Genomic DNA, 26,553 nt, shown 5'->3' with positions numbered 1-26,553 from the left:
TTCACCTTCAGGAAACTACATAAATTAACACAATCAATCAATCATAGCATTTGTAAAGTGCACAACATAATTGTGATGGTCTCAAGGTGCTGGGGGGAACGCTGTTACTGTTCGAAGAGCCAGGTCTTGAGGAGTCTCCTGACGGTTAGGAGGTCTTCGGTCTGCCGTGGGCGGATGGGGAGGGTGTTCCACGTCTTGGGGGTGAGGTGGGAGAATGATCTGCCACCGGCGGTCACTCTTCAGATGCGGGGGACGGTGGCGAGGGCGTGGTCTGCTGAGCAGAGCTGGCGGGTGAGGGTGTAAAGGCTCAGTCGGCTGTTGAGGTACGCTGGTCCGGTGTCGTGGAGTGCCTTGTGTGCGTGGGTAAGGAGCTTGAAGGTTATCGTCTTGTTGATGGGGAGCCAGTGCAGGTCTCTCAGGTGGGGTGTGATGTGGCTGCGGAGAGGGCTGCTCCTCCCTTCCAGCTCCCCTTCAAATGGCACCAGCTGCGCTGCAGCACCTAAGGCAAGCCCGTCTGCGCCCGTCCGCGCCTGGACTGCACCCACGCCAGAACCTCTGGACCCCGCGAACGCCACAACACCAGACTCCACCACGATGCCAGCAGCCTCCACGCACTCAACGCCAGCCGAAACCACACCTGCTTCTAGGCCACCGACCCACGGACCCTTCTCCTGCCGCACCTGCAGCTTCACCTGCGACAGACCCACCGAACCTCCAAGGACTGGACCCAACCACCTCCGCTGCATACTCCTCAATACCCGCTCCGCTCGCAAACACGCCGTCGAGCTCTGGGATCTGCTCGACACCTCCGCCCCAGTCGTGGCCTTCCTGACCGAAACCTGGTGGAACGACTCCTCGGCGCCCGACATCGTCATAGCCATCCCGGACGGCTACAAGATCACCCACAGGGATCGCGCCAAGGGAACCGGAGGAGGAATAGCCATCGTCCACAAGTCCTCCCTCAAGGTCGCCACCCACGCAGACAACACTATCCACACCGCCGAACACCTGCACTTCAGGATCCACACCGGCCCCAACACCACCTTCAGAGGAACACTCATCTACAGACCCCCCGGACTCCTGGCTCAGTTCAGCCACTCCATCGCCGACCTCGCCAGCACCCACGCACTCGCTTCCACAGACTACATCCTCGTCGGGTACCTGAACTTCCACTTCGAGAACAACAATGACACCAACTCCGCCACCCTGATCGACAACCTCGCCAACCTCGGCCTCAAACAACTCGTCCATGTATCTACCCACACCGCCGGCCACACGCTGGACCCCGTCTTCTCCACAGGCACCCCTGTCACCTTCAACCACGCCACCGAACTCCACTGGACCGACCAACTCTGCATTCATTTCACCTTCAAGAAACCAACCATACACCACTGCACCCAACAGCTGCCTCGCCGCTGCTGGAGCAAGGTCACCAAAGACCGGCTGATCACCACCCTCGCCCAGACCCACCCACTGACCCCACCAACCCAGACGCCGCAGCCCGCAACTTAAGACAGTGGATCGACGACTGCGCCAACACCCTTGCCCGCTCAAGAAACCCTCCAACAACCACGCCAGCAAGAGAGCCACCTGGTTCACCGACGAGCTCCAGACCTCCAAATGTGCATGTTGGAAATTGGAGAAAATATGTCTCCACGAACGCACACCAGACAACCACGCAGCCCACAAGGACGCCACCCACAGACATCACCACCTCATCAGATTAGCCAAGAGATCCTCCTTCAAAGACCGGTTGGACAACAACGCACACAACAGCAAAGAGCTCTTCAGCATCGTAAAAGAACTCTCCAACCCCAGCGCCAAAGAAATCCCGCCCTCACAAGAACTGTGCGACTCACTAGCTATCTTCTTCCACCGTAAGATCGCTGACATCCACGACAGCTTCAACACCACAACCGCCGACTACGCCAGACTCCACCTCCCCTGCGAACACCACCAGCGCCATCCGCCTGACCTCCTGGTCCAACGTGGACGACGACGAGACACGCAAGGTCATGAACTCCATCCACTCAGGATCTCTGTCAGACCCGTGCCCACACCACGTATTCAACAAAGCAGACGCAGCCATCGCACCCCAATTCCGGAAGGTCATCAACATCTCCTTCGAAACAGTGACATTCCCGGAAAGCTGGAAGCACACCGAAATCAATGCCCTCCTCAAGAAGCCCAAGGCGGACTCCAAGGAGCTCAAGAACTTCAGGCCCATCTCCCTGCTCCCGTTACCGGCAAAGGTTATTGAGAAAATCGTCAACAGGCAATTGGTCAGCCACCTGGAAGACAACAACATCTTGGACCTGTCCCAGTCCGGATTCAGACGAAACCACAGCACCGAGACAGCCCTCATCGCCGCCACAGACGACATCAGGCGCCAACTAGACAAAGGCAAAACATCAGCCCTCATCCTCCTGGACCTGTCGGCCGCCTTCGACATGGTCTGCCATCGCACTCTAAAGACACGCCTCCTAGAAGCCGGAATCCAAGAGAAGGCCCTTGACTGGACAACGTCCTACCTCTCCGGCAGAACCCAGAGCGTCCGCCTCCCACCCTTCCGATCCGAAGCCACCGACATCATCTGCGATGTCCCCCAGGGCTCATCCCTCAGCCTGACGCTGTTCGTCATCTACATGGCTCCCCTCGCACAAGTGGCCCGCCAGCATGACCTCAACATCATCTCCTACGCCGACGACACCCAGCTCATCCTCTCCCTCACCAAGGACCCTCACACCGCGAAAACCAACCTCCACGAGGGAATGAAGTCCGTCGCCGACTGGATGAGGAGCAGCTGTCTGAAGCTGAACTCGGACAAGACGGAGGTACTCATCCTCAGTCCCACCCCCTCAGCCTGGGACGACTCCTGGTGGCCGACCACACTGGGAACAGCACCAACACCCACCGACCATGCACGCAACTTAGGATTCATCCTCAACTCCTCCCTCTCCATGGCTAAGCAGGTCAGCACCGTCTCCTCCTCCTGCTACAACACCCACTGCATGTTCCACAGGATCTACAAGTGGGTCCCAACCGGAACAAGAAGAACGTTGACACAGGCCCTCATCAGCAGCAGACTGGACTAAGGCAACGCACTCCACGCAGGAATCCCAGCCAAATACCTACGACTACTACAAAGCATCCAAAACGCCTCCAACCAACTGATCGTCAAAGTCCCCCGCCGCAGCCACATCACCCCCCACCTGAGTGACCTACACTGGCTCCCCGTCGACAAGAGGATCACCTTTAAGCTCCTCACCCACGCACACAAAGCACTCCACAACGCCCGTCCAGCCTACCTTAACAGCAGGCTCAGCTTCCACACCCCCACCCGCCAAATCCCCTCCGCCAGCCTCGCCCTCGCCGCTGTCCCCCGCATCCAACGAACAACCTCTGGCAGCAGATCCTTCTCCTACCTTGCCGCCAAGACCTGGAACACCCTCCCTACCCATATACGGCGGACCCAAGACCAACTCGCCTTCAGAAGACTCCTCAAGACCTGGCTCTTTGAGCAGTAGCAGCACCCCCTCCCCTCACCGCCTTGAGACCCTCACGGGTAAGTAGCGCGCTCTACAAGTATTCTGATTGATTGATTGATTGAGCATTACTACATGGTCAGGTAATAGCTTTAAGTATATAAAAAAGCAGACCAAAACTGTTGGAATCCCATCGATTTTAAGACAGGAATTAAATACTTGCGTCATAAAAACTGATTAAATTTACAAAACAGCACCAGATGCTCCAAAGTCTGCTGTGAGCAACCATCACAGAGACACACCTCAATCGTATTTGGATCAAACTGCACCAAAGGAAAACAAACAGATAACTGAATGGTCCCCACCCAAAATGTTGTCAAAAATGATCTTTCCCACGGGTGGCTAACAGTAAGGAGATAAGGTTCAGGGCTCATCACAGTCTAGAGGGACAGGCGTGATCTAGCAATCACCCTTTTGAGCACTTCTAAATCCAAAAGATCTTTTAGATACTGTAAAAACTGATCCCCAATTACTCTTCTATCTCCCTTACTGAGGAGATACAGCTTATAAAACAGATTAGGGTAACCGAAGGTCCGAGCAACAGACTCCACATACCTCAGCCATGGAATTTTCAGACCGTAGTCCCACCTAAGGCAGTTCTCGATCAACTCACTGTTAAATCCTGAGTGATCCCCAGACCATACAGAGAATTCCACAATAGCACGAGAACCAGCTTCTTAAAATACTCCACTTAGTTAGTCAAGGCCCAATTATTCATGTATAAAGGAGAACGAGCTATTGGGAGTCAAACCCTGCAGCCGTCTACAGAAATGATTCTCTTCTTGCTGTAAAGTCTTATCATTGCAATATCCCCAGAGAGCTGCACAATACAAAAGTACAGGTTGGCATTTCATTTTATATATCTGCAAGAGTGGTAGTACAGGTTTGTTACCAATCTGTTTGGAAAATCTAAAAAGGGCACTACAGGATAAAGATTAACATGTGAGCCAGTTGTTTAAGTAATCAAAAGTAACCCCCAAATAAGTGAAATCAGGCAACCTAGTGACCCGATTACCCTTAATAACAATAGTTCTAGTTTTAGAGTTTTTCCTCCCGCATACCATTTTGTGTGTTTTACCATGTTGTGTGTTTTACCGCTATTCACCTCCAGCTCCAACCCATCCATAAAGCTTGACAAAAAGGTCAACAAGAGTTTTTAGCCCATTTGCGGTTCGGCCATCAGCACTGCATCATCAGCATAGAGTAAGGAAGGTACAGGAATTGATTTTACATTGGGCATATCCTTCCCATGTGCGACTAAATAAGTGTTCAGACCATTGATATAAAGGGGAAAAAGCTGTGGTGCCAGCACGCATCCCTGTCTAACCCAACAGGGAAGCGAAAAAAATTCAGATCATTTCCCACCCATGCCGTATCTCGCTGATGCACTCGTATCTGAGTGCAGTGCCCTTCAAAAATTGATCAATGGGGTAGGTCCCTGACGCTAGCAAATTTGACCATAGCTTTGACCTAATCAGCCGGTGGAAATAGTCCCTTGCTTAGCAAATACATATTTCCCTATTATGAGATTGAGGTTCAGGCAGTGTTCCATAGTACATTTACCTTCCTGAAACCCATACTGGACAGGACAAAGAATATTATGTGATTACGCCCACAATTCTGTACACTGTTATAATGCGACTCACCACTTTCGCTACAGAATTAATTAAGCAAAGCGATAGATCTATAGTATGCAGGATCTTATTTGTTTCCCTTTTTTACAACTGGTACTATAACTGCCGCTTTCCAAGACAAAGGGAGACCAAGCTGCACAACAGCATTCAGAACATTTGTTAGAATGGGGGCCCAAAAATGGGGTTCGACTTAATAAAGATCCACAGGTATCCCATCCAGGCCAGGGGCTTTATTAGACAGCCTAGCCTGTATTGCCTCATAGATCTCCTCCAGGTCAAACCTGATCTCCAATGGATAGGATCAATATCCTCATCCAATGCCGAAAGGGCATTGAAACCGAGAGCATAAACCTTTTTTTAATGGGTTACCCACTGCTCTGGTCTTATAGTGGAGCCCATATCATCTGGAGAGGTCAATGTTGGTTGTCTGCCTCTAACAATGGCCCAAAAGCCCATTGAGTCCCGAGAATCACAAGCAAGCATCAATCACTCCAAAGAAGCCTCTTTGAGCTCAGCTTTTCGCTTCTTAATTGCCTGCTTATAACACTTTCTTGCCACTATTATGGCCTCTTGGTTACAAAGCCTTGCGTTAATGGCCCCCGCAGTTGGTTGTTGGCCACTCTTCAGTTTTTATCAAACGAGCCATGTTGCACAGCTTGTCCCCGGCCCGCCAGTTCCCTCATAATAGTGTTAGTAGAAACATTCAATTGAAAAAAGGCCTCCAGGATCGCTACAGGTGGAAAGTCGATAACTAACAAATATTCATCAATAAGTTTTAGGTTGGATCAGACAACAGTCTCAAATAGGGTTGGGATAGGAAGGTAACGCCACTGAATCCTTTTACCCATATCTCTAGTCATTATACCTGTCAAACCTGGGGCCTCTGATGTATGCTCCAGTGCCAGGTCTCTGTCTCAAATAGGGTTGGGATAGGAAGGTTACACCACTGAATCCTTTTACCCATATCTTTGGTCATTATACCTGTCAAACCTGGGGCAGTATCAGGGCTGAAACCTGAGGAAACTGGCACCCTAATTTTTAAGCGGGTTATGATCATTAAATCCAGTATCGTATACAGCTCTGGGCTCACGAAATTCCTAAGAGACCTGGATATAAAGACATCATCAATTATCGTTCACCACACCTAACAAGTTTGGGTAAATCCTTCTTTAAACTGCCACCCCCATACATCACATTATACAGGCCCGCATGAACAAGGGCTTCGTGTAACACCTGCCCTCTAAAGTCCGAAAAAGGTGTGGTGTTGGAAATGGCCTTTTTTGCAGGGTTAGCCCCAAACTTTTAACTTCTTCCTCCTATCTTTTCCTGACCTGTTTGTGTTGGAATTTAGGACTCTGGGCACTTTACCACTGCTAATCAGTGCTAAAGTACATATGCTCTCTGTGTAAATTGTGTAATGGATTGGTGCTTCCATGACTGCATATTTGATTTACTTGTTAGTCACTAGTAAAGTGCACTGAGTGTGCCAGGGCCTGTAAATCAAATGCTACTAGTGGGCCTGCAGCACTAATTGTGCCACCCACGTGAGTAGCCCTAAAAAGGTAACTCAGATCTGACATTGCAGAGTCTGCGCGTAATATGTAACTGCCATGTCGATGTGGCCAGTGCACACACTTGCCAGACCCTAACCTTCCCTTTTCTTACATGTCAGGCACCCCTAAGGAAGGCCCAAGGTACCCCTGTGGGCAGGGTGCAGTGAAAGGTAGGATATGCCCTGGAGTGTGTGGCATGTTCTGATAGTGAATTACAGCCCATTTCGTTTTTGCTATTACAAGGCTACCTGTTCCACATAGGACAGAATGGGAAGTTTGTTTATAACATCTTCTAAACATAACGGGCTCTGGGAACTAGATAGGAAAATAACATTTAATATTCCTGAACTCAGAATCTAAAGATCCATTTTTTTAAGGTGATTTTTACATTATGCTTTTCAAAATAACACTTTTAGAAAGTAGGTATTTTCATGCTCAGTAATCCCATGTGCCTCTGCTGGAATGAGGATTGCTTGTCTGAGTTTTGGATGACAGAAGGCTGGGGAGCAGGAGTGGCTCCAGAAAGTCTAGGGAGGGTCAGGAAAGGGCTGAATAGACCTGGGCTGCAATGGGGGAAGGGGGAGGAGATTTCCTTGCACCTCAAAGGGCCTGGTCTGCCTCTGTCAATGCCGTTTCCACCTCCTGCCATGACTTCACACCAGAGAAGGCAGAACTGGTTATAGCTGGGCACAAAAAACACAAGACTGTCAAAGGGTCTAAAAAGTCTATGTGTGGTTCATTAAACTAACAAAGAACAGTGTCAACTCATCTAACAATTGTAGAAAAGCATTGGTGGATATCAGTGATCACTAAAAGGATATCCATCAGTCACCACTCGGAACCGCCCTTCATCATTTGGCATTCCTGTTGACCACACAAATCGGTACACCACTGGTTCAGATGGAGGGTCAGATGGTATAACCTCCTAAGAACCTAGTAGTGGCCAATAGTGGTAGAGTGTCACAAACTACCCATCAATTGAAAAAATGGGTGACTGATTTGCAGTGCTGTGAAAAGAGTGTGATTAGTGAGTGAAAAAAGTATAAAATTGGGTGAGGGAGCAGAAATAAGACTAACTTTATTTGGTTCTATGCTCGCTCCACCAACATTAAAAGAGCAGCATAAGTAGATTTACCAAATATCTACCTAGATGGAGAAATGGTCAACATGTTTCAGCAATATACATGGGACTATAGAGTCCATTGCTTTCATCAGGACCGGATTATATCAAAATGCTACTACAAAAGTGAGGTGAAAGGTTTAAAAAGTGACAGAATATTGACATTGCTGCAACATGAAAAAAGATCACCTGATTTTGTAGGTGTATTCTTTGTTCGCAGAAGTTGTATTTGTCACTATGAAACAAAGAAAAGACACAGACTAATAAAAGTAAAATGACCACATACATATAGACTAAACAATATGTGGTTAATCCACATTGAGTTATAAACCAATATTTTTGGTTTGATCACACATTGGTTCTGTATTTTATCAGCATGAAGATATGTTAATGTAATATTCTCATGTAACATATTCTACTCCATCTTACCATTATAGTTGAAGCAAATAGCTCCACCCCGCCTGGCAACGGCTCAGGACACGAGGGAAGCACTGCTCTAGTAAAAAGAAGCAGAGAACAAGGGTATGTCAACGCTTCCTGGTCAAACGAAAATAAAGCAGATTGAAAAGTACCCAGAGAGAGATGACTCATATGGAGTTTGTATTGTTTGGAAAAGCACAGTGTCGTGCAGACCATTGATGTTATTAAGGTGACTGAGTCAGAGCAGACTCCTATGCTGACACATTAGCTAGCGTGCCGAGTATCAAGAACTCGTCGAAAAATTTATGTTAGTCACCATATTATGCGGGAGTTATTTAGCAATATATTCTTCTTCCCTGGTAAATTATAAAAATCTGCGACTGTCAGCAAAGTCCGTTATAGTATCTTACAAATAATGACTATACATTCTACTCGATCAGATGCACAAAGAAGTTTTAAAAAAAACTCTTAATGTTCGTGTTGTTTTTAAAATGAATGAGGGAGTTGATTTCGCGCTCTGATCATAAGGACACAGCTAGCTCGGTAAAAGCACTACTAGTGTGTTGCGACTCACTAAAAGAAGGAGGGGGGGGGACAGCTTGCTCGGAAAAAGCACTACTAGCGTGTACGACCTGCTAGAAAAAGGCACTCCGTCTGTACTCCTTCACCACCATCTGAGCCGGTTGGGGAGGTACCGACATGGAGTAAAGATCTTGAATATAAGCCGTGCATTGATTGGTTGAGCTACGGTCATGTGACCGGGTCTATCAATCAAAATTGTTGTTGCAACGCATCCTTACAAGAACCAGTCCTGTGTACTCATTGGCCCAGTAATGGTCATGTGATCGGACCTGGTAATAGTTTATTGGTCACAGAAAGTGATAGTGTTAGCGGTTGCCTAGAAACCAACACCGGAATCACAAAAAGAAAGCAAGTTTCCAATCATTGTATGAAAACATTGCTGAGCTATACAGATCGAGGTTAGATAACTCGATCACCTCATTTGTCATCAAAGAGTTAACTGAATATAAACTCTCGGGACCATACACCTTACCCTGGAATTTGCCACAGCTCGGAGATGCTGAAACAGATATCTCTGGAGACTGGGTATAGGGACCCCTTACGCCCCTGACATACCGCTGAAGATGTGCAGGGCTCTACCACATGGGGGCACCTGGCAGAAACTGGAGTCATGGGAACAGCATGGTTTACAGACAAAGGGAGACCTTTACGAGGAAGGGGCCCTTCTACCTTTTGATGATCTTCGAGCCTGATACGACCTAGCTGGTGGCGACTTTCTGCAATACACAGCAGCTATTCGAAAGCACTGGAAAACAGGCCTTATGGAGCCGCCCACTTCCATGGGGTGCCAGTATGTTGTGGTTGCGGGGGACACTATAAAGGCAGTGACATGTCTATATAGGCGCATGACACTAGAGTCCCTGTCCCCAATGGCTGCCCTGAAGCTTAAATGGGAACTGAGTATAGGGAAAGACATCCCAGATGCAGCATGGAGTGGGATAGTAGAGAGGGCGTGGAAAAGCACACGCAAAGGAGGAGAGTAGAGGCGCACTTGGTGTGTAATCCGTCTAATCAATTGTACCTAATGTAATCAAAGGGTGCTACACTACAAATTGTGCTGGCTACACAAAGTGTGAAAACTATGCAAGAGATGTAGACAGAGGTCTACATCCAGTGTGCACTCTTCCGTGGAAATTTTTTATTTTCAATGGTAATAATCAAAGACTGCAAAAATTAATATAGAAACTCTTATTTCTGCATACATTTTCTTTTGTATTTTCTAAAAGAAAAACCTTATTCAATTTGTACAATCTTATTTTTGTTATGCAATATCTGTTGATGTTGCAATTTTGCCCTTAAGCAATATATATATCTCTATACAGTCACCATCATGCCGAGATACAATTAACAATAATCCTCTTCATTTGTGCTAAAATCATGACACACAAAATTTGTTGAGATTCAATATAATCCTTGGATAAACAAACTGTGATGATGCGCCGCCCAATGCACTTCGGGAATTATGATTGCCTTCGTCAGGGGCAAAAACCTATAACAATACAAAAACATCAATAAATGTCTGCCATAAACAATTCTCACAACTCCAAGATAAACACCGGGGGGATACAGTAAATATAATTAGATATACTTGCAGATCATAACCTTTACTCAAAATTCTGTTAATGCATTAACAGTTAAATCATATAACACCTTAACACCAATTATTGAAATTCTAGGGTATGACATGTTACCATATAAATAGAGTATCACATTGTATTATACTGACCAAATACGGACTGTCATTCTCAATACACCAGAAATAAATAGTGAGTACCTGTGTTCAAGCGATCCAAATAATTTTGAATGTAAGGGATTCCTGTTTTTAATATAGAAGGATCGTCTACCAAAACCACCCTGTAAAATTAATTAAACAACCCCTTACCTTAGCCCATAGCTGGATATTGTCGCAATGTATAAGACTCTCCTCAGGATCACAAAACCTGTTGAGTATATCCTCTGGTGGACCCAACTAGCATAGTAATCAACCACTCATCTATGTAGCGCTACCCTCACTGTATAAATGCAAGTTACTGATAATCACGTTATAGTGGGATTCCAACTAGAGGAGCACACCAGATGAAACCTGACAACTGCTCAGCCTTAAAAATATTCTTTAAAACTGGAAATTCTAGTAATAATAATAATAAAGAAACAGCAGCGAACAGAATAACTGCCACTGACCTGTCATCGCAGTTAACCAGGGCATCAACGTTCAACAATAGTATGCCTGTTCAAACACATGCTGTGGGACTGTCCCTCTCTTGACCCCTTTTGGAGGGAGGTGACGGCACTACTGATGGGTATAACGGAGAGAGACCTACAACCCTCCATGGCACACTATATCCTGCATTGGTTTCCCCACACCTCAAAGACCAAATTACTAGCAAATTCATAGATTTGGGATTCCTATTGGCTAAAAGGGCTATAACCTCCCATTGGAAAGCGAAAAAAGGCCCTAGTATAGGTGCATGGAAGGCGGAATTCCGCAAATGGGCTGAGTGTGAGGGCACTGTCCGGTTACAAATGGCAAGTAGAACGGGCAATGATAAGGCGTTGGAGAGGTCGAGAGCCTGGGAAAGGTTAGTTCTGGAACTTACTGCCCCTGCAGATGCAGATATTGAGACCTGAGCAGTTGGCCCTGAGTCGCACATTTATTTATTTATTTATTTATTTATTTATTGACATTTGTAGAGCGCGGCGAATACCCGTGGGCGTCTCGGCGCTAGTTAAGGGATGGATCAGCAACTGGGGTAAAGAAGATATACAAGGATATTGGTCAAATAACCACGTCTTTAGCTGTTTGCGGAATGTGAACAGGGAGGGACTTGCTCGGATATGTGCAGGAAGGGTGTTCCAGAGTCTAGGGGCGGCAACCAGGAAACGCCTGTCGCCCCAGGTGACTGTTCTAGTGCAAGGCACAGCCAAGAAGTTCTGAATAGAGGAACGAAGAGATCGGGTTGGGACATGATGGAGAAGATTCTGTTTGAGAAAGTGGGGACCTTGATTATTGAGTGACTTGTAAACAATACACAGCGATTTGAATTTGATACGGCTGCGTATCGGGAGCCAATGGAGATCCCTAATGATGTTTGTAACTGGTGCGAACTTGGGGATCCCAGCCAGCATTCGTGCGGCTGCATTTTGGATTGACTGCATCTTATTTGTCACTCGGACTTGGGCATTTAAGAATAGAGCGTTACAATAGTCCAAGGAGGACAGGACTAGTGAGCTGACCAGTGTTTTCCCGGCCGTGTTCGGTAGGAAAGGTAGTATTTTCCTAATCATTCTCAATTTCATATGAGCTGAAGCCGCAGTTTTATTCGCATGTGCCATAAAATTGAGGCCAGCATCGAAGATGACGCCTAGATTTCTCACTTTGCTAGCTGGACTCGGCGGGGGACCGAAAGATGGTGGCCACCAGACAGGTGACCAGCCCGGGGAGAGGTGACCGAAGATGACCACTTCAGTTTTTTCTGAATTGAGTTTCAGACAATTCGTGGCCATCCAGTCACCTATTGCCATCATTCCTCTCGTGAATCGATTGGCCACTTCCTCCCCGTCCCCTTTGATAGCCAGTACCAATTGGGTGTCATCGGCGTAGGAGGTCAGGCTCATCCCAAATGCTTTGATGACATTTGCAAGGTCCGACACGTAGATATTAAATAGTGTCGGACTCAGGGATGAGCCTTGAGGGACCCCACACGGCAGAGACACCTTCGATGATTGATAGGGTCCTAGAGATACTGCTTGTGATCTATTGGCCAGAAACGATACAAGCAGGTCCAGAGCAGTTTTCTGGACCCCCAGTCGTTCGACACGGTCGACTAAGATCTTGTGGTCGACCGTGTCGAAGGCCGCCGAAAGATCCAGCAGTACCAGGAGTGCTGTCCCCCCCTGGTCTCGTATGGCACATGGCATTACACGCTTCAATAGTCGGTGGGTTTCCGCCAAGAGATAGTGACGAAATGCTGCACTCGACCCACATGTCGATATGCTTAATATCACAGTCAATCAATCAATCAATCAAACATTTATAGAGCGCACTACTTACCCGGAGGGTCTCAAGGCGCTTGGGGGGGGGGGGGGTGCTGCTACTGCTCGAACAGCCAGGTCTTGAGCTTCTTCCTGAAGGAGAGGTGGTCTTGGGTCAGGCGCAGGTCGGTCGGGAGGGAGTTCCAGCTCTTGGCGGCCAGGTAGGAGAAGGACCTTCCTCCTGTTGTTGTTCTTCGGATGCGGGGGACGGCGGCGAGGGCGTGACTGGCTGATCGGAGATGGCGTTTGGGAGCGTAGAAGTTGATGCGGTTGTTGAGGTAGCTCGGGCCTTGATCGTGTAGGGCTTTGTGTGCGTGGGTGAGGAGACGGAAGGTGATTCTTTTGTTGACGGGGAGCCAATGCAGGTCTCTCAGATGTCCGGAGATGTGGCTGTGTCGTGGGATGTCGAGGATGAGTCTGGCTGAGGTGTTCTGGATCCGCTGGAGTCTCTTCTGGAGCTTGGCGGTGGTTCCGGCGTAGAGGGCGTTGCCGTAGTCCAGTCGGCTGGTGACGAGGGCCTGGGTGACCGTCTTCCTGGTCTCGGTGGGGATCCACCGGAAGATCTTCCGTAGCATGCGCAGGATGTTGAAGCACAACGAGGAGACGGCGTTGACTTGTCTGGTCATGGAGAGGGAGGAGTCCAGGATGATGCCCAGGTTCCGTGCCTGGTCTGTCGGTTTGGGTGCGGTGCCCAGGGCGGGGGGCCACCAGGAGTCGTCCCAAGCCGAGGGCGAGGAGCCCAGGATGAGGACTTCCGTCTTGTCTGAGTTCAGTTTCAGGCGGCTGGTCGTCATCCACTCGGCTACGTGTTTCATCCCTTCGTGAAGGTTGGCTCTGGCGGCGGCGGGGTCGTTGGTCAGGGAGAGGATCAGCTGGGTGTCGTCGGCGTAGGAGATGATGTTGAGGTTGTGCTGGCGTGCGATGGCCGCGAGGGGGCTCATGTAGACGTTGAAGAGGGTGGGGCTCAGCGAGAATCCTTGAGGGACGCCGCAGATGACTTCAGTGGCCTCTGACTTGTACGGTGGTAGTCGGACTCTCTGTGTTCTTCCGTCGAGGAAGGAGATGATCCACTCCAGTGCCCGCTCCTGGATTCTGACCTTGCTGAGACGCTGCACTAGGGTGCGGTGGCAGACAGTGTCGAATGCCCCGGAGAGGTCTAGGAGGATGAGGGCCGCTGTTTCTCCGTTGTCCATCAGGGCTCGGATGTCATCGGTGGCCGCGATGAGGGCGGTCTCGGTGCTGTGGTTGGCTTGGAAGCCAGACTGTGAGGGGTCGAGGGATCAGTTCGTCTCGAGGAAGGCGGCCAGCTGCTTGTTGACGGTCTTCTCGATGACTTTGGCTGGAAACGGGAGGAGCGAGATGGGGCGGTAATTCTTGAGTTCGGTGGGGTCCGCTGTAGGTTTCTTGAGTAGGGCGTTGAGTTCGGCATGCTTCCAGCTCTCCGGGAAGGTGGCGGAGTCGAAGGAGGTGTTGATGATGTCCCGCAGGTGGGGTGCGATGACAGCGTCGGCCTTGTTGAAGACGTGGTGAGGGCAGGGGTCGGTTGGAGATCCGGAGTGGATGGAGTTCATCATGCGGACGGTGTCTTTGGTGCTGATCGGAGTCCAGGCGCGGAGGGTGGTGGTGGGGGGCGGTGGTTCGGTCGTGGCGTGCGTCGATTGAGTGCTGAAGCTGTTGTGTATGTCCGCGCTCTTGTTGTGGAAGTAGGAGGCGAGGGAGTTGCAGAGGTCTTGCGATGGGGTGATGTCGCTGTTGCCGGCGTTGGGGTTGGAGAGCTCTTTCACGATGTTGAAGAGTTCCTTGCTGTTGTGTGCATTGTTGTCCAGCCGGTCCTTGAATGCAGTTTTCTTGGTGGCGCGGATCAGTTGGTGGTGCTTCCGGGTGGCAAGCTTGAGGGTGGTCATGTTGTCCGGTGTTGGTTCCCTTCTCCAGGCTTTCTCGAGGGCTCGGCAGTTCTTCTTGGAGTTCTTGAGTTCGTCGGTGGACCATGGGGCCTTCTTGCTGCCGGGTCTGCTGGGCGGGGTCCTCAGTGGGGCGAGTTCGTCCGCGCAGTTGCTGATCCACTTCGTGAGGTTGTCGGCGGCCTGGCTGGGGTTCGCTGAGCTGGCGGGAGGGTGCTGGCTCAGGGAAGCGGCGAGCTGGTCGGCTGTGATCTTGTTCCAGCTTCTTCGAGCAACCTGCTGCTGGTGGTGGTGGATCGTCGTTCTTTTGAAGGTGAAGTGGACGCAGCTGTGGTCCGTCCAGTGGAGTCCGGTGGCATGGCTGAAGACGATGTCTTTGCAGGATGAGATGCGTCGAGTGCGTCGAGTGTGTGTCCGGCGAGGTGGGTGGGGGTGGACACCAGCTGCTTGAGACCGAGGGTGGCGAGGTTGTCGAGCAGGGTGATGGTGTTGCGGTCGTTGTTGTTCTCCAGGTGGAAGTTGATGTCCCCCAGGAGGATGTAGTCGGCGGAGGGGAGGGCATGCGGTCTGATGAAGTCGGCGATGTCCTCGCTGAATTGTGTGCGTGGTCCCGGGGGTCGGTAGATCAGGGTGCCTCTGAGGGTGGTTTTGGGGTCCGTGTGGATCTGGAAGTGCAGGTGTTCGGCGGTTGTCAGGGTGTCGTCGGTGTTGGTCTTGATGCGGATGGTGTCCCTGTAGATGATGGCGATGCCTCCTCCAGTGTGGTTGTCGCGGTCTCTTCGGGTGATCTTGTAGCCCTCTGGGATGGCGATGGCGATGTCGGGCGCTGAGGAGTCGTTCATCCAGGTTTCCGTGAGGAAGGCGACGTCAGGAGCTGTGGTGTCGAGGAGGTTCCAGAGTTCGATGGCGTGTCTGTGGACGGAGCGGGTGTTGAGGAGGATGCACTTCAGGTGGTTGCTGCTGTTGTTCGGCTTGGTGGGTGCTGGTGTAGTACAGGCTCGGATGCAGGTGAACTTGCAGGCGTGGCAGCTGAAGGGTCCGTGGGTTCGTCTCGGGGTGGCTCGGTAGCATCCCGGGATTCGGCCGGTGTTGAGTGCGTTGAGGGAGGCAGCGTCGTACGTCCGGCGGGTGGGCTGGGGTCTGCGGGGGCCAGGGGTCCTGGCGCTGGGCACGGTCCAGGCGCGGACGGGCGTAGACGGGCTTACCTTTGGCGCACCTTCGGCGCTCAATCAGTGCTCCCGCTGCGCGCGTCCGCTGCGCAGTCGCTCTGGGGGCGTCATAAGAGGGGAGCCGGGAGGGAGGGTCTGCGGGGAGGCGGGGAGTGCGGGAACCAATCGGCGGGCGGGGGGGCGGGGTCTCGTTGTAATCCGGGGGGAAAAGCCTGGGGGCTCGGCGGCGGCCCTGCGGTGGCTGGGGCGGCTCTGCGGCGGCCCTGCGGCAGCTGGGGCGGCTCAGCGGCGGCCCTGCGGCGGCTGGGGCGTCGTGCAGTTCGTGGCACAGGCAGCAGGTAAGGAGGAGCAGGCGGGGGGTGTGGGGGCGACCAGGCCAAGGGCGCAGTGGTCGCTCCTGGGCAGCGCTGTGGGTCCCCTTAAGAGGGGAGCCAGGAGGGAGGGTCTGCGGGGAGGCAGGGAGCGCGGGAACCAATCGGCGGGCGGGGGGGCGGGGTCTTGTTGTAATCCGGCGGGAAAAGCCTGGGGGCTCGGCGGCGGCCCTGCGGTGGCTGGGGCGGCTCTGCGGCGGCTCTGCGGCGGCCCTGCGGCGGCTGGGGCGGCTCAGCGGCGGCCGTGCGGCGGCTGGGGCGTCGTGCAGTTCGTGGCACAGGCAGCAGGTAAGGAGGAGCAGGCGGGGGGTGTGGGGGCGACCAGGCCAAGGGCACAGTGCTTTCATTGATCCCGTTGCATAGAACACACGTTGACTTAGCCCCTCAGGACTGCAGCAAAGGGTCCACACTAACACGCCTGGGGGAAGGGGTGGGGGTGGAGGTGGTTGGGGTTGTCTGAGTTGGGGTGGAGATGGGGGTTGGGGGGCAGTTGAGAAGGGCTGCTAGCACGGCACTCACTAATGAATTGCACCAGGACCGGCTTTTGAGACGGCTGCAGATAAAGCAATGGTCATTATTCTTTGAATGATTCAGTTTATTCCCAAGTGCTTTGGGGAATGCCACTATACAAATTTGTTATGATGGTTATCAGTGCTTCATTGTAAGTTAATAAAAAAACAATAAAAAATGTGTTAAGAAAAAAAAATCAAGAGATGGGTTTAGCTTTTATTTCAGATATCATAGGCATGGCCCCTTTACTCAAATGGATCAGTGTCTGGATAAACCCAGATCTTGAAATTCATTCTGGTTGAATCTTCATACATTTTCCTATTTGTATCGTAAAGAGCCCGCCACACCCGTCGGACTTTGCATTAAACTCCCTTTAAGGTACAAGCTCCTTTATTGGCGACTGCATGCACTGACACCAGTATCACTATGTCTTATTATTTAGTTATGTCACAACATGAATACAGAGGTCAAATAACTGTTTGCATGTACCCCTCTTCATTAATTCAAACTTGAAACAAAACACCCCTTAGAATTACCACAACATTATTGTACTCTTAAACTAAAGATGGTTAAAGCTAGCCATACGCACCATAACTTGACATATTACCTACGTCGGTTCTAGGAATAACAGATAATGAGTAATGATATACCGCTAATTTTACCCTATGATTACTAACACATTGAGATAACGGCCAGAGCGACTATGAAATATTTTACACGATCACGTCCACATTGAAGCTCTCCATATTCATGACGATAAATGTACACTAATTTGAGACCATTCTCTGATCAACGCTTAACGTATAAAGGACATACCTTATGTTCAAATCTGCCAGTACTGTTCTCAAATTGCATTACGAATGCACATAACATGTCAATAGCAATAACCACAGCACCGAATATGACAACGCCATGTTAATTCTACGTGAAACAGAGATTTTGCATATTCTCCTTTTCCCTCTTTTTCTTTCCTAAGATGTAGGTGTAACTACAACCTATAAAATTTGTCTATTAAATTAAATAATGAAGACAAAGTGTAAGTGACATTAACGTATCCTATTGATAGAGCGAGCCACCTCCCCATCGCTATGACTACTGTCCTGATGAAAGTCCACCGATCTTTAGAGATAACTTCGGACTGAAACATGTCAACCACTGACAAAATTACCATTTAGGTGTGATGGACCATTTACATATCCAAAGAGCACCTTACGCTGTTTTTAACCTTTCCTCTCTCTGATGAATAAAATAAATTGTACAGGGAAGGAGGTATATTTAATTTCACTTTTTTCCGCTAAAACCAAACAAATCACGACCGTCACGGAACCAGATGGTCTCCCTCCAGATGGAGGAAGGTTAACTGCCTGGATAACGGAAAACTCAGGCGAAAAAGGACCTAATGATAACACCATCACCTAACTTCCCCTAGCGGAGAATCAGGATATACTGCTACCAACTAGTTAGAGTGTATGAGGGCCTATGTACAATCACTTATAGACCCTCACTTGTCCCAGACACGTAATTCATTCCCTTTTTGATTATTAATGACCAAGCATGGAAGCAAAATGAATCACTGCTTTTTCCTTCCTACTTTTGAAATTTGGATCACTCTGCTGAGCAGCCAATGATTGGATGTGCTCCTTTGTGTCCCACTGGCAGGCACAATGAGAAGCTCACACTGCATTCATCCTAAATCCAAAGCTATTAAATCTAACCCCATCGTGAACACTAATGCATGCCCTGAACCCACCCAGATCACAAAGCCTCATTTGTAAGACTGGCTAGATTACACTGCCTACTAATGCAGATGGACCCAGGACCAAGACGTAATTAGAGGCAACTCAGACATATCTCAAGAGACCTAAAAATGGAAGTGGTGGACATGGGTGGGGACAGTCCCAGAGGGAATTCACTTAAGCAGGGCGTTTACGACTTAAAAACAATGTGCATGTTACTGAGTTGTGGGGTTAAATGGGTTTTTGGGAGTGGGAACTTTATCATATATGCCTCTTCTTGGCATCCCCCAGACACCTTAGGCCTGCTGATCTAAAGAGAGTGCTGCCAAAGAACACCCACACTTTATCCAAAGTATCCCAAACTCCCCACGGCACCGCACTCAACACTCCAGCACAAGAATCTGCTGCACTTAAGTTGGTAAGACTTACAGTTCTCAATTCAGTCCACCAGTATATGTTAATGCCCTGTGAAAACAAATAATTCACAATTTTTAATCAGTCTGGAATTGTCTTAGAAAGAAAATGACACATATAAAACACACATGGATGTGGGTTTACAGAGCAGGGCAGACTTAAGGCGTGGGCAAACTGGAGCCAGGCCCAGAGCGGCTTACTTCAGATGGGTGCACCGAGCTTCCCTATCAAATTGATTTTGTAATCAATTTTTGAAGATGCCCAAGTACGGTGCCACACATGGATTCCACAAACACACAGGAAGATGCTCGCCACTGTGAGAATGCAAATCTGAGACCAGAGTCCCCGGGACCTTTCACTTTTTCTTACTGGTTTCAACCCAAAAACAGTGCTCTTTACTCTTCTTAATGAATGTTTAAGTTTTACACCCACCTGGATGAGATACCTTTACATCTATTTTTGGAATGTGGAGGTCCAACAGATTCTAGCTATGTGCCTGCTGTGCCATGTAAAGCAGATAACTTATGAGTTGTCCTAAACCTGCGCAGAGTCATGGGATTCAGCAAGTCAGCTCTCTGCTTAACCCACAGCACCGGTTTTTATGTTACTCCCTTGGACTGTGACAAGCGAAGGACCTTTCCATACCCAAATCAAAAATCAGCTATTTTATACCGCCTTCACTAAACTCTTTACATAAAACGGTATCATATAAAATTCTTATCACTGATTCGAAATGGATGTCTAGTCTATCGACCTTGGAAGGGTTAACCACTGGAACATCCTCACCAGGATTTGAATGTGAGACCTGCACATTACATACTGATCTTGGTCGAAACTGCTGACCCTCTTAAGGTGAGCCTCCTATTGCACCAGGCTGAATGGGAGCCAGTCTCTTCATTTCACTACACCAGGAAGAGGAAAAAAAACGTCACCTGATCTCACTGCATCAGGGAGAATCGATGCCAGTCTCTTGATCTCAACAGCAGGCTTGCCGCCACCCACTAATCTACTCACAAGAAAGACATATGCCAACATAAAGGTAGCCACCTGGCAGTTTTTAATGCATTTTTATATATAGGCCTGTAAAAATATTGGGAAAACCAGAGAAACACGATATTTTTTTCCTACCGAGACATAAACCTGCAACTAGATGAAGAAATCTATCAAAACGTCTTCGAGGCCTGTCTAAAATGTTTGAGGATGCTTAACAAAACAAACAGAGATAACTGTCATTTAATAAAACGGTCCTGACAATTTTACAATAATTGTTTGTCACCTCCAAGCTCTTGACTGTTCCAGAATAAGACGCAAAGACAAACATAGCCGGTATTTTCTGTCTGACATAGGTGGCAGCTGTAGTCACCTCCTGTTCCTTTCCTTAAGTTTCTGGCATTGGCCCTTTTCCCCTTCCAGTTTGAGGCAAAGGCTAGTCCTGCTACCGAGTGGCGACCATCTGCAGGGGACATGATGTCCTCCTCGGCATCCCATTCAGTATTCCTCCCTGGGTCCTGCCTGGAAATTGCTGCTCCTCTTTTTGCTGGAAACAAGGGAGCTCACAGGTGCAGTTGGCAAAGATGGAAGGGGAAGACACAGCGAACAGCACCCTCTGGAGGGATTCTCTTTGTTTCTGCCACCCTGCAGTGTCGAGGTTGGTGCCATGCGTCACATTTAAAGCAGGGGCTGCTCACTGGAAAATTGTCATAGTAGAGTACTTGTGCATGCTCATGTGACCGCTTTGTCCAAAACCGGACAGGCCCAAGTGAGTACCGGTACTCTCCTCAACCCTGGAGAAGTTCAGGTGCTCACAAGGACAACAATGAAAAGTGCCGGTACGGTACTCAGTACCTGTGAGTACCGGTCCATTTAAAGCACTGCAACAGGTAGAAGGTGATTATATATTTGTAGGATTGTAAATCAGCTTGATCTTTGCTTATGTTTGAGCTAATTTTCTTCCAGGGCGTTTCCATCTAAAAGCCGGAGTTCAGAGTTAGGTCATGTCTGACCCTACAGGGGGTGGAATGTTGAGAACGCCACACTTACCCGTTCCCGGAAGTGACATTAGACGCTTCGGATTGGGTGAAGTAGAGCTGGCCGGGTGGGGCGGGAAACAGGAAGGCAGGATTAAATACCAGGATATGAACGACAGGAAAAGGGGGCAGAGCATGAAGTCGGCCGGCATTCTTCAACAGTGTAAAATATGCAGCCTGCACTGGGGCCTGGTGTCAACGCAGGCTGGCTCTACATGAGCCCTTGTAGGGTAAACAGATGATTCCATTCATCAGTCTCTCGTTCTAAAATCTGGGATTTCTTTTAACATCCCATAAACATTCTAGGAGTTGGATTAAGACTGTAGATTAGAGGGGTTTGAAGAGGAAAACTCGGGTTAGGGGACGTGGTGACCTAATGACGTGGAGTCACCTCTTAACTCTACCTGTGGAGTAACTGTTTGAGTGGTGGGTGCCAGGTGTTGACTGGAAGAGGAAATAAGCCTAGGCTACAAAATAAAACTGGCCCCCATTAGTGAGTTAGATAGCTAAAAAAGTGGTACATGTATGTAAATTGGGGCAGTTTTGAACTTGTAAAGACATGTTATATGCATGTTTTGCAAGGTATGGGAAACTGCATGAATTTGAGCTTGCTGCGGGCAAGGTTTGCTTTAGTGTCAGGGGAATCAACAGTAAAAACATGAAATAGGCCCACAAACAGCCAAAATCCAGTCCATACCCTAGGGACGGCTCTAGGCTCATGGCGGCCCTGGGCAGGGAGCGTAGGTAGGGGGTCCCGGAAGAGGGGCTCCGGGCGGGGCGGAGCCCCCCGTAGCTCAGGGGGGTGGGGGTCGGGGGGGGGGGGGGAAGGGTGTTTGGAAGTGAAAAAGAGTCAGAGACCGCCAAATCCCAGCCAGGGGCCGCCACGCAAATATGTATCAATCCTCAGAGGATTATTATATCAAGGATATATATTGGTGTGGTGACCCCTGGGGTTTGGGGGCCCTATGCAGGTGCACAGCTTGCACATGCCTAAGGCCGCCCCTGCATACACTGACTTGTCAAACAAGCCCATCTGACACTGTCTGATTGCACTATTGGTCAGCCCGACCCAGGTGGGCACTATCCATTAGGCCATGACGTGTACTCCTTTACTGCTAAGTGTCACATGGGCACAGAATGACAGCTGTACGCTGAACCACACAGAAAAACGGCGCCCCTTGCTTTAATCACGCCTACAGAACACATCCTCTTTTAATTACAACAATGTGACAAGTGCAGTAACGGCCTATGGATCTATAGTGCTCCTCTTCCTAGGCACTCACAATTTTGAAAGGTAGAGAACATACTGATCAAGGATATAAATGGATTTCCCCAAGATTACACACTTTGTTGGCTTGGGAAAGCTGGGACTGCAAATCCTTAATCCCCTTGTTCATCAGTCCACAAATTCACCACTCTGCGCATCATTCATAATTGCTGGTGCTGAGTGTTGACAGGGTCGCATTAGTAAGTACACTCCTGCTTCATTTACATACAATTATACAGGGGGCTAAGGTTGGAATCCATTGTGATGATGGTCTGAGATTGCGGGTTCCCCAGTATCCCATGGAAGGGAGTAGGGCATTGGCCTTTGGCGTCTGTAGCCATTGTGGCTACTTGGAAGAGACCTTTAAAAACCCACTTTTTTACACTTGCCATATAATAATTTGTTTCGAGCGACTCAAGGGGGTAAATTTACAAAAAAATAGTGCAATTTAGCGATGCACTATGGGAGCAGAGCAGTGCAAAGCCAGGATTACTAAATATGGCCTGCTGCTTCTCTCGTTCCAAGCTATGGCGCACAGACAGCCTGCCTAGGCCATTCACACACCTTCGAACCATAGTTCAAAGTTGAATGTGCACTGTCTGGCATTGGTTTTGTATTGAAAATGTATCCTTCTAGTACAAAATTCTATGGATATAATTTTTTTTAACATTTCACACATTGGACCTGTGCTGTACAGTGTAGCACACATGCAGTGCTTGAAACATTTGGAGAAATTTAAACAATTCTCCTACTTAACACCGGTTTTAAGGAGGTATTATTTTTGACACAAAGTCAATTCCAGGTCTGACACTCTTTGTAGATCAGGTTTTGTGTTTAAACCATGGGTGGTAGCATGGGAACACCCAAGTACCACCCATGAAACACCCTCTTGACTTCATGTAGGGCAATGTAGCGCAAAGCGCTATTCGCGGTACATTTTCGGCAATTTTCCAGAGCTAAACAAGTTTTGCGATGATGGAAGGTTTAAGACTTTGTCAATACTTTGTGCAACTTTGTATTACTTTGTGTGACTTTGTGGCGGTGCACAGTGTTGATAAATCTGCCCCAAAATATTGTGTTTTCTCCTAGTCTTAGAAACTTCTGTAACTGCTTCCAGTTTGTATTATCTAGTTCAGAAACTCCTCTTATGGCATGCAGTCTAGATAATTATTTGAAATATGTAAAATACAATCGTTTCATTTCTTTCTAAATGGCTGTTTGACACAGTCAGTCAGGTAGAAAAGCCTGCCACTTTTTCAAAGTTTGCTTCTTTTTGGTGTAATGTGGAGGAAAGAAAGCATGTGACCTTGATGGGGTCTGCATGAACCCTTACATACCAGGGTTTGTAGTATTTTATCACATTGTAATGTGAAGGCATGGTCGCCACTAACCACTACTTTTACACTATGTGCCTGTCAACCAGGAATGCACAGACCCCCCCACCCCCAGCAGACTCAGGAATGGACACGCCTTATGGGCTAGAGATAGATTTATGATAGGCCAGGGGTGCAACACAACCCCATGTAGCGTAGCCCTGAGCCACAGAGGGGACATTTTTTTCGGGGAGCCCCAGTTCAGCCTAAAGTCATTGAAAGTCTCTTAGATATGGTAGTCAGAGGTCCCCCCGCAACTTCTACCGGGGTGGGAGGATCATAATTTAGTGTAGCGCCACCAGTCGGTGTTTCGAAAGGGCAGGGCAGCAGGGTTGAGGTAGAGACGTGCATGTCAGATGAATTGTTAAAAATAGCCTGGGCAATGTTAGATGATGAAGGTGGCCTCAGATACTTATTTTGTCATGAGCATGTTCACTCAAAAGGACACAAATTACCTTATTGGCAAGATTATGGATCGAAAAAGAAAGAGATGCCACTTTCTTCTTTAAATGTTTAGAACCATTTATCTACAATTGCTTCACTACTGAATTGTAAAAAAATATATAAATAAATAAAAAACAATTTAAAGTACAACAACACTTGAAAGCCGGAGGTTATTTAATGAATCTTTTATCTACATATGCTTCCTTCCTTTATGCATCTATATACCTTCCATGTACTTATGGATCTATATATTTATTACTTTTCTTCTAATTCAGCCTATTCAATGCACTACCCTGTTTCTCACACTATACCACTCTCAATATATCCTCTACCTCAACTGTGACTCAACTCAAACTTCTTTCTACTGCTCTTTCCAATGCACTACCATATTTCTCACCCTATACCTCTATCAATATATCCTCTACGTCCACTCTCATTCATCCCAAACCCCATACCACTACTATGATCCCCAAAATAACGCTTTTTAGACTCTTCCCTACTCCACCTCTCCTGGCATCATCTCATACCACTTTTACTACTCTGATCCCCAAAACAAGCCTTTCTAAACCCTTCCCTCTGACTCTTCCCCCTTCACATCCCTTTTACTCATCCCAAGCCTCCTTCTACTGCTATGAGCTCCAAAACATACTTCCACTATCCTTTTTAATCCAAATAACAGACTAAGATGTCCACCACTCAAATTAATTTCATATTTCACCATACTAATTTACCAGAAATCTTTTATGGATTGATGAGTAGCATGCTACTTGCCGAAAAAGTGCTTCGACGTCTCATCAGGGGTAGTAAGCGCTATATAAATGCTATTACAATACAATTACAATAAGTAATTACAAGGTTGAAAATACAAGGTAGATCGTTACATGTACAAAACCGTAAGAAGCTTGAGGTAGTATATAGAGTCTACAAAAGGTATATATGTCTGTTAAAAGGTTGAGGTATTATACAGCCTTAAACAGGTTGAGGTAGTATGGGGGTCTGTACCAAGAGTTGATTGCAGTGTTTTAGCTGGAATCCAGTTGGAAGAGAAAGGCTTTCAGGTCCGTTTTGAACATTGTCAGCGAGATAGTTGTGCATACATTTGGAGGTAGCGAAATCCAGATCCTGGTTGCGCTTTCTGGGAAAAATGATACCAACAGTAGTTTACTTTTAAAGGATGGGTTTTCAAAGAGCATTGCTTTGGCATTTCGTGATGGTCTGCAGACGCCTAATATCTTGAGTTTGGCCATAATGTAAGGGGGTGTGAATGTGTGCAGGGCTTTATGGGTGATGCAGGCAGTCTTGTGAGTAGCTCTTGCTTCAATGGGCAACCATCGACGAGTGGTCAGCTTGGGAGTAAAGTGCTCATAAATTTTTTCGCCTCATAGACATACCATGCTGCCGAGTGTACAATAGTTTTCAGGGAGGTGAGATAGTTTGGGAAGACCAGTCAGTAGAGAGTTGCAATAGTCTATTCTGGTGAGCACCAGTGTACATGACCAAGAAACTGAAGATCTTGTTCTGGGATGTAACTGCGGATTCCCCACAGAAGACGTAGTTGATAGCGAGCGTTTTTGGCCATGGTGCTGATTTACCCCCTTCCATGCTGCCGTCGGCCATTGGCCGACGGCAACGCTACCTCGCTGGTGCTGCTGTCGGCCAATGGCCGACGCGGCCCTGCCCGTTTTGCGGAAGTGCTGCACTTCCGCAAAATCGCGGGCGCAGTAAAGGGGTTAAGAATGCAGGTTGATTCTTTTGTCCTGGATGACTCCCAAAGACAGAGCAATGTAAACAATGGTGGGTTTACTGTTGAGGATGTTCTGTGTGTCCATCCAGGATGGCAGCGGATGCATTGATTTTGACAGAGAGATAAGGAAAAATTCTGTTTTAAAACAGTATAGCTGTAGGTTACGAGAGGTCATTCAGTCGTAAACACAGGTTAGGGTGGTGGCGAGTAGAGGGATATCGTTTTGTGAGGAGACCTTTAGATAGTGCTGTGTGTCATCTGCGTATTGATGATAGGAGATCCTGACTTCTTAACCGCATCATTGCTACAGCAAATTCCCGAGCTGTGCTGCAATTTTAAAAATCCCTTGTTATGTGACAAGGTCAACTCGTCAAACGCACAGCGCAGGTAACACCCATGACGAGTTGACCTTGTCACAAGCATCGAAGGGGTTTAGAAGGTCTCCTAGTGGCTAGATCCATAGATTGAATAGAGTTGCAGCAAGGATGGAAACCTGAAGGACCTGTTGGCTCACCATAATCGGTGAGGAGAGATGGTCATTAATTTATACTGCAACCTGCCCATGAGGAATCGGATGAACCATTTCAGGACTATGCCATCACTTTTTGGGTGTGTCAAGGAGCGTGTGGTGATTGACCATGTCGAAAGCTGATGATAGCTCAAGAAGAATCAGGAGGCAAGGGTTGTCTCTGTCCAGAATTTGAATAGCAT

The sequence above is a fragment of the Lissotriton vulgaris genome, chromosome 5, assembly GCF_964263255.1.
Source record: "Lissotriton vulgaris chromosome 5, aLisVul1.2, whole genome shotgun sequence".
Taxonomy (NCBI): domain Eukaryota; kingdom Metazoa; phylum Chordata; class Amphibia; order Caudata; family Salamandridae; genus Lissotriton; species Lissotriton vulgaris.
The sequence above is the reverse complement of the archived record's forward strand: the minus strand, read 5'-3'. Positions refer to the sequence as shown.